The 13731-nt window shown below is 42.9% G+C and overlaps 1 protein-coding gene across 16 annotated transcripts in view; it reads left to right on the top strand.

Moving 5' to 3' along the window:
- Window positions 1-13731, top strand: part of NR2C2 (nuclear receptor subfamily 2 group C member 2) — a 115920-nt gene that overhangs the window by 27491 nt on the left and 74698 nt on the right. The gene's annotated exons all lie outside the window — the stretch shown is intronic.

Here is a 13731-nt window from a genome sequence, read left to right as displayed (position 1 = left end):
TGGGCACCCACATACTTTGTTTGGAGAGTGCCCCAGATGTCAGTATTCATAGGGTTCTTTTTCAAGTCCATTCAGGTTTTCTGAGCAAGAATTCTTCAGTTTGGCGGTGGGTTGGGTGGTGGGGGGGCAGAGCTTCATGCCTTGTCTGCAGCATTTTCAAAGCTGGGGCACAAGGTGAGGGTCTGAGGCTCAGTACTTAGTGTCCCTCGTTGCACTGTGAGGACGGGGTCTCCCCCCTCACTGTGAAGATGATTCTGTATCTGGTCTGGGGCGTGGTGGCTACACTCTCCCCCAGGGAAGTGACGAGATGATGGTCCTTGGTGAGTCACGAGGCTGCATGACAGGTGTTCAGCCAGCCCCTGATTCTCCGTGTGTCTCTCAGCCCAGCCTTCTGCAGGACTGTGAGATCTAGTACTGAGCCCTTCCAGGGCTCTGGGGTGGCAGCTAGCTGATTTCTCATTAGTATTCCCCTCCGTAGTCATTTGGAGTTCGGCTTTGTTCTTTATGCTGAGTCAGTTTCCTCTCCACCATCTGCTTTCCATCTTCCTAGAGTTTGTTAGTATTTGTGATCCGCTGTCATCTCCTTGACTACTATCTTTGCCCTTGTGGATTTGTACTTTTTTTTTTAATCCCTCACTCATACTTAAATGTGATTTGTTGAAGAAAGAGAGATAATAAATGCCTGTATTTGCTATATTTAACTGGAAGTCAGGTAAAGTATTACTAGTAAATCAAATTATAGTTGTTTCCTAATAGATTGAAGATACTTCATAAATATCCATTCATCTATATAACAGATACTTAATGAGTGCCTACTGTGTGCTAGGCCTCATTCTGGTTTTTAAGATACTCTCCTCGTATGAAAACTCTATTCTATTGGGAAATAACCAACATCTAAACAAACAAATCATATCACTCATCTCACATGCTAGTAAAGTAATGCTGAAAATTCTCCAAGCCAGGCTTCAGCAATACGTGAACCGTGAACTTCCTGATGTTCAAGCTGGTTTTAGAAAAGGCAGAGGAACCAGAGATCAAATTGCCAGTATCTGCTGGTTCATGGAAAAAGCAAGAGAGTTCCAGAAAAACATCTATTTCTGCTTTATTGACTATGCCAAAGCCTTTGACTGTGTGGATCACAATAAACTGGAAGATTCTGAAAGAGATGGGAATACCAGACTGTATGCAGGTGAGGAAGCAACAGTTAGAACTGGACATGGAACAACAGACTGGTTCCAAATAGGAAAAGGAGTCTGTCAAGGCTGTATATTGTCACCCTGCTTATTTAACTTCTATGCAGAGTACATCATGAGAAACGCTGGGCTGGAAGAAACAAGCTGGAATCAAGAGTGCCAGGAAAAATATCAATAACCTCACATAAGCAGATGACACCACCCTCACGGCAGAAAGTGAAGAGGAACTAGAAAGCCTCTTGATGAAAGTGAAAGTGGAGAGTGAAAAAGTTGGCCTAAAGCTTAACATTCAGAAAACGAAGATCACGGCATCCAGTCCCATCACTTCATGAGAAATAGATGGGGAAACAGTGGAAACGGTGTCAGACTTTATTTTTTTGGGCTCCAAAATCACTGCAGATGGTGATTGCAGCCATGAAATTAAAAGACGCTTACTCCTTGGAAGAAAAGTTATGACCAACCTAGATAGTATATTCAAAAGCAGAGGCATTACTTTGCTGACTAAGGTCCGTCTAGTCAAGGCTATGGTTTTCCTGTGGTCATGTATGGATGTGAGAGTTGGACTGTGAAGAAGGCAGAGCACCAAAGAATTGATGCTTTTGAACTGTGGTGTTGGAGAAGACTCTTGAGAGTCCCTTGGACTGCAAGGAGATCCAACCAGTCCATTCTGAAGGAGATCAGCCCTGGGATTTCTTTGGAAGGAATGATGCTAAAGCTGAAACTCCAGTAGTTTGGCCACCTCAAGTGAAGAGTTGACTCATTGGAAAAGAGTCTGATGCTGGGAGGGATTGTGGGCAGGAGGAGAAGGGGACAACAGAGGATGCGATGGCTGGATGGCATCACGGACTCGATGGACATGAGTCTGAGTGAACTCCGGGAGTTGGTGATGGACAGGGAGGCCTGGTGTGCTGCAATTCATGGGGTCGCAAAGAGTCGGACACAACTGAGCGACTGAACTGAACTGAAACAAACAAAAATTGTCAAGAGAGCAGTAAGTGCTCTAAAGAGAAGTGAAGAGACAGGAAGTGATAAAGAGTAGTACTGTCTAAGCACCTTCAGGGAAGCTGTCTCTTAGAAGGTGACATTTTAAATGGAGACCTGAGTGACGTGAGAGAGGGATTCATTTGTGAGTTCCCCCGGCGTGGCACCGGGAGTGGCCCAGGTACGGGAGAGGGAGCATGCTGGGCACAGTGCAGGAACCACAGAGAGGCCTGAGCGGCAGGAGCGCGTGGCGGGGAGCAGAAGTGGCGGGAGATGAGATGAGTTCCGTGGGCCGTGCTGGAGAATTTGTATTTTCTTCTCTGTGTATTGGGGAGGAATTGGAGAGTCTGAGCAGGAGGTTGACCTGTCTTTGAAGGTTGTAGCAGGAGCGTGCTGATCATGCAAACCGCCACTCAGACCCTGATCTGATAGACCAGTCTCTTCCTTGAGGGTAGGTACTTTGAAGAGCTTCCCGCTTTGAAACTGTTGCTATCCATAGTCCCTGCTGTGGATGTACCTGTGTGGCCACGTCCATAACACATTACCCTTGTCTTGATTCAGCCAACCTGTATTCTTGGTGGACTGATTGAGCTGATAAGATTCCTACTTTTAAGAATTGGAAAGCAAGTATTTTTGTTTTTACATGAAATAGGCATCTCTGAAAAACCCTGTGTTTTCCACACTAGAGGTAACAGAACTTATAGGAAAAAAAAAAACATTCACAATGGCCCAGAGCACTAACAAAAATTATAATCCTAGTAAAAATGCTAATATAATTAAGACATTAAATTCTGAATACTCAAACATTAGAGTAAGCATAGGATTTTGTCTTAAAAACAAGGTGACAGTAACTTTGTGGTAGCGGATACAAGGGAGGGCTCAGTTCAGTTCAGTTCAGTTGCCCAGTCGTGTCTGACTCTTTGCAACCCCATGAATCGCAGCACTCCAGGCCTCCCTGTCCATCACCAACTCCTGGAGTTTACCCAAACTCATGTCCATCGAGTCCGTGATGCCATCCAGCAATCTCATCCTCTGTTGTCCCCTTCTCCTCCTGCCCCCAATCCCTCCTAGCATCAGAGTCTTTTCCAGTGAGTCAACTCTTCGCATGAGGTGCCCAAAGTATTGGCGTTTCAGCTTTAGCATCAGTCCTTCCAGTGAACACCCAGGACTGATCTCCTTTAGGATGGACCAGTTGGATCTCTTTGCAGTCCAAGGGACTCTCAAGAGTCTTCTCCAACACCACAGTTCAAAAGCATCAATTCTTTGGCGTTCAGCTTTCTTCACAGTCCAACTGTCACATCCATACATGACCACTGGAAAAACCATTGCCTTGACTAGACGGACCTTTGTTGGCAAAGTAATGTCTCTGCTTTTGAATATGCTATCTAGGTTGGTCATAACTTTTCTTCCAAGGAGTAAGCGTCTTTTAATTTCATGGCTGCCATCACTATCTGCAGTGATTTTGAAGCCCCCAGAAATAAAGTCTGACACTGTTTCCACTGTTTCCCATCTATTTCCCATGAAGTGATGGGACCAGATGCGACGATCTTCGTTTTCTGAATGTTGAGCTTTAAGCCAACTTTTTCACTCTCCTCTTTCACTTTCATCAAGAGGCTTTTTAGTTCCTCTTCACTTTCTACCATAAGGGTGGTGTCATCTGCACATCTGAGGTTATTGATATTTCTCCAGGCACTCTTGATTCCAGCTTGTGCTTCTTCCAGCCCAGCGTTTGTCATGATGTACTGTGCTTATAAATAATAAGGGTGACAATATACAGCCTTGAGGGACTCCTTTTCCTATTTGGAACCAGTCTGTTGTTCCATGTCCAGTTCTAACTGTTGCTTCCTCACCTGCATAAGGGAGGGTTAGAGTTGGTGAATTATTGCACGAATGCATAAAGATTAGCCCATGCGATGGGGTTTTCCAAGGCAGAGAGCACATGGCCAGAATGAAACTATGAAAGAACTAGGTGTGAATAGGCCTCATGCACCAGGCTGAATTTCTGTTAGTTTTGATGCCAGTCTGCCTTGCATTCCGTGGTGTTTACACTGTGCTATAGAATAGAATGCGTTAAGGAATTGGAAGCAGTCAATTTTGAGTCAGTGTGATTTCAACTCTTGTATCCCCACCATTTCTCTGTTTGTTTTGTAGAATCAAAATCACATTATGGTAATAACCTTGCAACAGAACATACTTTGCTAACAGTGATACTGTTGAATCCTTACTGTGTACCAGATATTGTTAAACTCTGTATGTGTTATCATTTTGCTTAATCTTAATGTCTGTGAAATGGTGCTCTCAATTTTCAGGTTCAGGAAGTTAAGACCCAGTAAAGAGTTAAATACATGTTTACTGGAACATGACTAGTGTAAGGTTACATTAGACTCTGGAGTTAGAAGATCATACAGCGGCAGGTCTTGAGTTGATGCTACATGCAAGCCCAGGTTGTTGGGGAACGTAGAAGCAGAGAAAGCTAGTCCTCCAAGAGAAGCTTGGGAGTGATCAGACTCTCAGAAAAATGCCAAGGAACGTGGGCAGGTAGCTTCAGAAGGATGGAGAGAGAAGCTGCCTCACAGCTCTCCACTGTGCAAATAGCGTGGTCATGCATCCTGAGAGACTGGGCTCTGTGAGTGTCTTTCCAGCAGGTATTCATCCGAGCAGGTTAGAGTGTCATTTGTAACCAGTCACAGGTAGAAGCACCCAGAACCTCCCAGTACTACTTGACATGTGTCTGGCATGTCACATTTCAGAGGTATACACTACAGTTTTCTGTAAGTAGATTAATGTGACTCATTTCCCCCATGAAATTGAATAAGTTATCTGTTGGGGTTCAAGCCCATGGCTCTCAGATACACACACGGATTGGTTTTGGGTGGGGAAGGTGCTGTGGAGAGGGGGGGAACGCCAGGAATGGAGGAAGAGGGCTCCAGTTCCTTCATTTCCTCTCGGTACAGCTATATATTTATGTATTTATTCTGCTGCTGGTAGTCATTTGGACTGTGTAAAGCAAAAAGTGAAGTCGCTCAGTCGTGTCTGACTCTTTGCAACTCCATGGACTGTAGCCTATCACGCTCCTCCATCCATGAGATTTTCCAGGCAGGAATACTGGAGTGGGTTGCCATTTCCTTCTCCAGGGGATCTTCCCAACCCGGGGATCAAACCTGGGTCTCCCGCGTTAGGCAGACGCTTTACTGTCTGAGCCACCAGGGATTGTTTATCGCTCCCCTTTTGGGAGTGACAGGCTGGGGGTGACATTGGTGATGTGTCCCTAGTGCACGTGTGCGAGAGCTTCTTTAGGCTCACGGCTGATACGGTAGGTGTGCATGGTCGTGCGGAGGCTCCTAGTCAGCTTCAGGAGGCCATACCGCATGGTCCAGTACCAGCAGCACTGATTGGATGGGAATAACTGACATTCCACATCCTTGCTGCTATGTGGTAGCATCTCACTGGTCAGGTAGGTAGGAAATTCTTGCGCAATATGACTTTATGCTTCTGCATTGATTAATGACATTAAACATGATCTTATATTTTTATGGGTGCCTCATTTTTTGAAATTGGGTTCATAAATGTATTTGTTTTCTCTTGTCTTTTCTCATTAATAGGAATTCTTCATAGATTCATGATGTCAATCTTTTTTGCTTATATGTTTTGCGAGCATACTCTTAGTTCATGGCTTACCTTTTTATTCTCTTCATGATATTGTATATTCACCAGTGTTTTCCTTTGTAGTTTTCACTCCTTGTATCTTGTTTATGAAATTCATCCCTGCCCCACGGTTCAATGCTTAAATTGTCTACTGACGATTTAGTTTTGCCTTTTAGAGTTCAGGCCTTTGGGCCTCCTGGAATTGACACTTAAGTGTCATATGAAGTTTATAATAAGGATCAAGTTTCCTTCACCTTTGTTCTTGGCCTTTCAGATTGTTGTGAATTATCTGTGGTCCTTTTGACCTTCAACATATATTTTAAAGTTAATTGTTAGGTTATACATATAAGAAACAAAAAGCCTGTTGGCTGTTTAAAATTGGAATTGCGTTTGCTTCATGAATGGATTTAGGGGGAATTTATCTTTTTAAAAAATGAGTTTATTTTTGGCTATGCCAGATCTTTGTTGCTGTGCGGGCGTGTCTCCAGTTGTGGCGGGCGGCCTTCTTTTGTTGTGGAGCAGAGCCCTCAGTGCCTGCAGCTCCTGGCTCTGCAGCGCAGGCTCAGTGGCTGTGGCAGATGGGCTTAGCTGCTCTGTGGCACATGGGATTTTGTGGACTTTGGATTGAACCCGCATCTCCTGCATTGGCAGGTGAACTCTTTATGAGCCACCAGGGAAGTCCAAAAAATCATATCTTGAGGGCACGGAGTCTCATAATTCATAAACAGAAAATTTTTCCATCTACTTAGGTTTTTAATTCTTTCTGCTGAAATGCAGCATAATTTCCATGTGATTTGTTTCCCAGTACTTAACATTCTTTGATGCTACTTGAAAAGAGTATACTAAAGTTTTGCTTTCCAACTCTGCTGGTATATAGAAATGCAAGTGATCTTGTCTATAGGTATGGTTTAAATCCAGCACTCTTATTTTTTATAGGGATTGCATTTTTTTAAATTTACTTTATATTGGAGTGTAGTTAATAATGTGTTAGTTTCAGGTGTACAGCAGAGTGATTCAGTTATGCCTATTCTTTTTCTAATTCTTTTCCCGTTATTACAGAATATTGAGCCAAGTTCCCTGTGCTATATAGTAGATACTTGTTGACTATCTATCTATTTAAAATACAGTGGTATGTACCTGTCAATCCCAGGCTCCCAGTTTATTCCCGGTCCCACCTTTTCCCTTGGGTAACCGTAAGTTTGCTTTCTAAGTCCGTGAGTCTGTTTCTGTTCTGTTTAAGCTCGTTTGCATCCTTGTTTCTTACATTTTGGCCGTTACATTATGGCTGTCTTTCTCTGACTTCACTCAGTATGATATCTCTAGGTCCATCCATGTTGCTGCAAATGGCATTCAGTTCAGTTCAGTCGCTCAGTCGTGTCTGACTCTTTGTGACCCCATGGACTGCAGCATTCCAGGCTTCCCTGTCCATCACCAACTCCTGGAGCTCAACATTGTGTCCATCGAGTCGGTGATGCCATCCGGCCATCTCAGCCTCTGTCGTTTCATCCTCCTGGGCTCAATCTTTCCCAGCATCAGAGTCTTTTCCAAGGAGTCAGTTCTTTGCATCAGATAGCCAGAGTATTGAAGTTTCAGCTTCGGCATCAGTCCTTCCAGTGAATATTCAGGACTGATATCCTTCAAGATGGACTGGTTGGATCTGCTTGTAGTCCAAGGGGCTCTCAAGAGTCTTCTCCAATACCGCAGTTCAAAAGCATCAGTTCTTTGGCGCTCAGCTTTCATTATAGTCCAACTCTCACGTCGATACATGACCACTGGAAAAACCATAGCTTTCACTAGACAGACTTTTGTTGGCAAAGTAACGTCTCTGCTGTCTATTTACTATGCTGTCTAGGTTGGTCACAGTGTACCTCATTGTAGTTCTTTTTGAAAATGTTTTAATTAAAAATATTTATTTTTAATTGAAGGATAATTGCTTTACAGCATTATGTTTGCTTCTTCCAGATGGCCGTATTTCATCCTGTTGAGTGGCTGAGTAATGCTCCATTGGATGTGTGCGCCACTCCTTCTTTATCCACTCTGTTGATGGCATCTAGGTGCTCTCCATGGCTCGGCTGCTGTAAGCAGCACTGCAGTGAGCATTGGGGTGCATGGATCCTTTCAAACCATCGTTTTCTGCAGATACGTGTGCAGGAGTGGAGTTGCTGAATCATACGTTAGCTCTGTTTTTTTTTAAAGGAACTTCCATACACTTCTCCCCAGTGGTTATATCAATTTACATTCCCACCAACAGTGTAGGAGGGTTCCCTGTTCTCCACACTCGCTCGAACATTTACTGTTTGTAGACTTTGAATCATGGCCATTTTGACTAATGTGAGGTGATACCTCATTGTAGTTCTTTTTGAAATTTTTTTAATTAAAAATACTTATTTTTAATTGAAGGATAATTACTTTAAATATTATGTTGGCTTCGGCCATGCATCAACAGACTCAGTCATCGGTATACATGTGTCCCCTCCCTCTTGGCCCTTGCTCCCACCTCCCACCCCTGACCGCATCCTACCCCTCTAGATGGTCACATAGCACCAGTTTGAGCTCCCTCAGTCATACAGCAAGTTCCCACTGGCTGGCTGTGTTACACGCGGCAGTGTGCATGTCTCAGCGCTGCTCTCCACTCGCCCCGCCCTCTCCTTCCCCTGGCCGCCCTCCCATGTCCACAAGTCTGTTTATCAGCGCCATCTTGCCAGGTTCTGTATATGCATCAATGTATGATACTTGATTTTCTCTTTCTGACTTACTTCACTCTGTATAACAGGCTCCAGATTCACCCACCTCCCTAGAACTGGCTCAAACACTTTTTATGGCTTAGTAATATTCCACCCTATGTATGTGGCACATGCTGTTGATCTGTTCACCCGTTGATGGGCACGTGGGTTGCCCCCATGTCCCAGCTGTAGTGAATGGTGCTGCTGTGAGCATAGGGCTGCACGTGTCTTTTCCAGGTATGGTTTTATCATGGCGCATGCCCAGTAGTGGGACCGTGGGGTCATATGCTGGGTTTACTCCTAGTGTTTTAAGCAGTCTCCATACTGTTCTTTATAGTGGCTATATCTATTTACAGTCCTACCAACAATGCAAGAGGGTTCCCTTTTCTCCACACCCTCTCCCTTCTGACCTGTATGAGGTGATACCTCATTATAGTTTTCATTTCCATTTCTCTGATAATTAATGGTATTGAACATCTTTTCATGTGCATCTTAGCCATTGGTATATCTTTGGAGAAATGTCTGTTTAGGTCTTCAGGCAGTTTTTTCATTGTGTGTGTGTGTGTGTTTTAATATTGAGCCTCATAAGCTGTTTGTAAATTTTGGAGATTAATCTCTTATGAGTCACATGGTTTGCAGATGTTTTTTCCTGTTCTGTGGGTTGTTTTTATTTATGGTTTCTTTGGCTGTACAAAAGCTTTTAGGTTTAATAATGTCTCATTTTAAAATTTTTTGTTTTTATTTTCATAACTCTGGGAGAATTCTCTCTCTATTAATTCTAATGGTTTCACTATATATTCATTTAAAATTTTTTTCCAGTCCTTATGTTTTTGTCTTGCCTTTCTGTGCTGGCTGGAATCTTCAGTACAGAGTGTAACAGAAGTGGTGGGAGCAGGCAGTGATGTCTTGTTCCTCGTCTTACAGGAATGCTTTCAACAAGGCCTTCTCTTCTGTTCCTAGTTAGAAGGAAACTTAGATTCAGCAGATGTTGGGTTTTTAATCACTTAAAAAAAAATATACTAAAATGTGATATCTCTCTTTTAATCAGTTAGTGTGGTGAATTAGATTTATTTGTAAGCTCATCTTGATTCTTGGTTTTTTCTTATTCAGTCGCTAAGTCGTGTCCAGTTCTTTGAGACTCTGTGGACTATAGCACGCCATGCTACATCCCACAGATTATGGGGCTAAACCCAGTCTAATCATGATTCGCATATACATTTTAAATTCAGTTTGCTAATGTTTTGTTTAGGAATTTTCCATCTGTGTTCATGAGAAGACTGACTTTAAATTTTCTTAAGTTTTGTAATCAGGGTTATGCTAGCTTCATAAAATGAGTTGGAAGGAAAGCCCCTCCATTTCTACTTTCTGTAATAATTGATGTAAAATTTAAATTATTTGGTCCTTGAATGCTTATAGAATTCATCAGTAAAACTGCCAGGGCTTAGAAAGCTTTTAAACTACTGATTTAATTTCTTTAATGGTTAAAAGGCTATTCAGATTTTTTTTTTTTTTTTGGCTAATTGACTTTCAGTTTTAGTAAGTTATATTTTTCTAAGAATTTGACTTCAAGTTTTCACATTTATTGGCATATAGCTGCTCAGAATAACTGTTTTATATTTTTAATGTTGAAGCATCTCTAGTTATAGCTTATTTTCATTTCTAAGATTATATTATTTGTGTCATCTCCCCTTTTTTCTTGATTGATTTTACCAGAGAGTTGTTTTTACAACTTTACATGTGCTTACTTGTCATTCATATTACATCTTTGATGAAGCACCTGTTCAAATCTTTTGACTTTTTTCTTTGCTGTTGTTGAGTTGTTTGCGTTCTTACTCTTGAGTTTTAACAGTTCTTTATATATTCTAGATACATGTTCGCTATTAGATAAGTGGTTTCCAAATATTTTCTCCCAATCTGTGGCTTTTCATTCTTTTAGCAGTGTCTCTTGAAGAGCAGAATCTTTTTTTTATTTTGATGAAGTCTAATTTATCTTTTTTGAATATTATAAGTCATGCTTTTGATGTTGTATCTAAAAGTCTTTACCTAATCCATGGTCACAAAGATTTTCTTCTGCATTTTCTCTAGAAATTTTATAGCTGCTAGGCTTTACATTTATGATTATCTTTTTGTTGTTGTTGTTATTTTAACTTAATCACAATATAATAAAATCTGATCTGTATGATAACGAATTTTGGGTGGTGGTTGTTGTTGTTTTTTCCTAAGCTTTGATGAAAACAAAAGCAATATCTGGGCCATTGTGTTTTTTCAAAAAATTCCAAGATAATTCTGATATGCATCTGGATTTTAAAAAGTGGTTACAGGTTTTCTATTAAATGATAGTTTTAGTGATAAAGAATTTTGTTATTTTCTGTTGACCAATCATAAATCAATTATTGTATTAAGCAGCAGTCACAGCAGTGGAAGATGTTTCTCAGTTGTCACAGTCAGTAGCCAAACAAAAAATAAAAGGTCACTACAACTGCAAGCCTTGATTAACCTACCAGAATAAACGCATAGAATTTGGGGTGTTGAGTAGAGTGGTGATGAGGGAAAGTGCAGACGTGAACGTGTGTTTCATCTCCCCAGCCAGTCTTTGCGTTCTGGTTCCTGCATTTACTCCAGTTATGTTTAAAGTAATTAGTGATATGTATGTCCCTTTTACCATTTTCTTGATAGTTTTGGGTTTATTTTGTGTAGGTCTTTCCCTTGCATTTCCTGCTCAGAGGAGTTCCTTTAGTATTTGTTGTAAAGCTGGTTTGGTGGTACTGAATTCTCTTTTAACTTTTGCTTCTCTGGAAAGCTTTTGACTTCTGCATCAAATCTGAGTGAGAATCTTGCTGGGTAGAGTATTCTTAGTTGTAGGTTCTTCTCTTTCATCCCTGTGTATATAGATATGCTGCTGCTGCTAAGGCGCTTCAGACGTGTCCGACTCTGTGTGACCCCACAGACGGCAGCCCACCAGGCTCCCCCGTCCCTGGGATTCTCCAGGCAAGAATACTGGACTGGGTTGCCATTTCCTTCTCCAGTGTATGAACGTGAAAAGTGAAAGTGAAGTCGCTCAGTTGTGTCCGACTCTTCGCGACCGCATGGACTGCAGCCCACCAGGCTCCTCCATCCATGGATTTTCCAGGCAGGAGCACTGGAGTGGGTGCCGTTGCCTTCTCCGACATGTAGATATAGATAGACTTTATATATCTTGCCATTCCCTTCTGGCTTGTAGAGTTTCTGTTGAGAAATCAGCTGATAACATTATGGGAGTTCCCTTGTATGTTATTTGTTGTTTTTCCCGTGTTGCTTTTAGTGTTTTATCTCTGTCTTTAATTTTTGTCAGTTTGATTCCTCTGTCTCAGCATGTTCCTCCTTAGGGTTTTTCTGCCTGGGATTTTCTACTTCCTGGCCTTGGTTGACTGTTGCTTTTCCCATGTTAGGAAAGTTTTCAGCTATTACCTCTTCAGCTGTTTTCTCGGGTCCTTTCTCTCCCTCTTCTTTCTGGGATCCCTATAATGTGAATGTTGGTGCCTTTCATGTTGTCCCAGAGCTCTCTTCAGCTGTCTTTTTTCCCCCCTTCATTTTTTCTTCTGCGTTCTGTTCTGCTGCAGCGATCTCCACCGCCGTGTCCTCCAGGCCGTGTACCCACTCTTCTGCCTCTGTTGTCCTGCCGTCCATTTCTTCTAGCATTTTATGCATGTTTGTTCGTTAGTTCTTATAGGTCTTTGGTAGACAATCTTCTCCATTGTTTTCCTGAGATCCTGGATCATCTTCACTATTATTATTCTGAATTCTTTTTCTGGAAGATTGCCTGTCTCTACTTTAGTTGTTTTTCTGGGGTTTTATCTTGCCCCTGTATCAGGGACATAACTTTTCGCTTTTTCATCCTGATGAACTTTCTGTAATGTGATTTTTGCTCTAGCCATTGTAGGATTGCAGTTCTTCTTGCTTCTTCTGTCTGCCCTCTGATGGAGGAGCCTAGGGGGGTTGTGTAAAGTTCCAGATGTGAGGGACTGGAAAAAACTGTGTCTTGCTCTGGTGGCAGGGCTGTGGGCAGCAAAGCTTTAATCCTGTGTCAGCCGACGGCTGGAGTCGTCCCCCTCCCTGTTGGTAGTTTCAGTTCAGTTCAGTCGCTCAGTCATGTTGACTCTCCGCGACCCCACGTACCACAGCACACCAGGCCTCCCTGTCCATCACCAACTCCCAGAGCTTGCTCACACTCGTATCCATCCAGTTGGTGATGGCATCCAACCATCTCATTCTCTGTCATCCCCTTCTCCTCCTGCCCTCAATCTTTCCCAGCATCAGAGTCTTTTCCAGTTAGTCAGTTCTTCACATCAAGTGGCCAAAGTATTGGAGTTTCAGCTTCAACATCAGTCCTTCCAATGAATATTCAGGACTGATCTCCTTTAGGATGGACTAGTTGGATCTCCTTGTAGCCTAAGGGTCTCTTGGGCTACAGTTCAAAAGCATCAATTCTTCAGTGCTCAGCTTTCTTTATAGTCCCAACTCTCACATCCATACATGACTACTGGAAAAACCATAGCCTTGACTAGACGGACCTTTGTCAGCAAAGTAATGTCTCTACTTTTTAATATGCTGTCGAGGTTGGTCATGGCTTTCCTTCCAAGGAGCAAGCGTCCTAATATCATGGCTGCAATCACCATCTGCAGTGATTTTGGAGTCCAAGAAAATAAAGTCTGTCACTGTTTCCATTGTTTCCCCATCTGTTTGCCATGAAGTGATGGGACCGGATGCCATGATCTTAGTTTTTTGAATGTTGAGTTTTAAGCCAGCCGTTTCCAGGTCTCCTCTTTCCCTTTCATTAAGAGGCTCTTTAGTCCTTCACTCTCTGCCGTAAGGGTGGGCGCCTGAAGCAGCCCAGCCCTGGGTCTGTGGGCTCTATGGTGCAGTTAGTGGCGACCTCCAAGAGGGCTTCACACCAAGGGGCCCCTTCCCCGCCTGCTGCTGCCAGTGCCCCCTCCCCATGGCGAGCCCCTGCTGACCCAGGCCTGCACAGGAGACCCTCCAACGCTAGCAAGTAGGTCTGGTTCAGTCTCCTGCGGGGTCACTGCTCCTTTCCCCTGGGTCTTGTTTCCCCCAGTCCTGTGTAAGTCCTGTAATCAAATCCTACTAGCCTTCAAAGTCAGATTCCCTGGGGATTGCCAGTCCCTTTTTTGGAGCCCCAAGCTGGGAAGCCT

The sequence above is a fragment of the Ovis aries genome, chromosome 19, assembly GCF_016772045.2.
Source record: "Ovis aries strain OAR_USU_Benz2616 breed Rambouillet chromosome 19, ARS-UI_Ramb_v3.0, whole genome shotgun sequence".
Classification (NCBI taxonomy): Eukaryota; Metazoa; Chordata; class Mammalia; order Artiodactyla; family Bovidae; genus Ovis; species Ovis aries.
This window is presented reverse-complemented; position numbering and strand designations above follow the sequence as displayed.